This window comes from Penaeus monodon, chromosome 27 (genome assembly GCF_015228065.2).
Source record: "Penaeus monodon isolate SGIC_2016 chromosome 27, NSTDA_Pmon_1, whole genome shotgun sequence".
Taxonomy (NCBI): Eukaryota; Metazoa; Arthropoda; class Malacostraca; order Decapoda; family Penaeidae; genus Penaeus; species Penaeus monodon.
The window spans coordinates 25,406,520-25,407,223 of record NC_051412.1 but is presented as its reverse complement, the minus strand read 5'-3'; the positions used below and the strand labels follow the sequence as shown (position 1 = coordinate 25,407,223).

Sequence of the window (704 nt, the reverse complement as noted above, 5' to 3'; positions counted from 1 at the left end):
CTGGGCCAACTTGTTCTTTGACTGTGCTTCCTGTTGAAGTAACTGGCTCTTCGACTGTAACTTGTTCTTCGACCGTGCTTCCTGTTGACGTAACTGGTTCTTCAACTGTGCTTTCATTGACGTAACTGGTTCTTCAACTGTGCTTCCTGTTGACGTAACTGGTTCTTCAACTGTGCTTTCAATTGACGTAACTGGTTCTTCAACTGTGCTTTCTGTTGACGTAATTGGTTTTTCAACTGTGCTTTCCATTAACGCAACTGGTTCTTCGACTGTGCTTCCTGTTGACGTAACCAGTTCTTCAACTGTGCTTTCTGTTGTCATAACTGTTTTTTCGACTGTGCTTTCTGTTGACGAAACTGGTTCTTCATGGGTATTTTGTTTTTCTGTGGCAGCTGATTTTTCGTCTATGCTTTTTGCTGTGACTTCTGGTTCTCCGTCTGCCCTCTCTTCTTTTGCAACGGTCGGCTCGGCGTCTGTTCCCTGTTCTGTTGTGGTTACTGGTTCAGCGAACGTGCTCTGTTCTTCTTTCGTACAGATATCCTTAACCGGGTCTCCGCTGCCAACTTGTTCTTCGTGTCCCTTCTGATGGTGGGATTTTTCCTCGCCCGAACACCACTCGTCCTTTCTACATTCCGACATTTCCATCCCACCGTTATCGCGTCCACTTCCATTTCCACCGAGTTCTGTCTCACTCACCGCACCGA

General features: G+C 46.6%; 1 protein-coding gene across 1 annotated transcript in view; it reads right to left on the bottom strand.

The window, feature by feature from the left end:
* Positions 1–224, bottom strand: part of LOC119590722 — a gene marked incomplete at its 5' end in the record, with an annotated part of 9,066 nt that extends 8,842 nt beyond the window's left edge. Inside the window, 1 exon segment of the mRNA XM_037939410.1 lies at positions 1–224.
* Between the last annotated feature and the right edge of the window lie 480 nt (positions 225–704).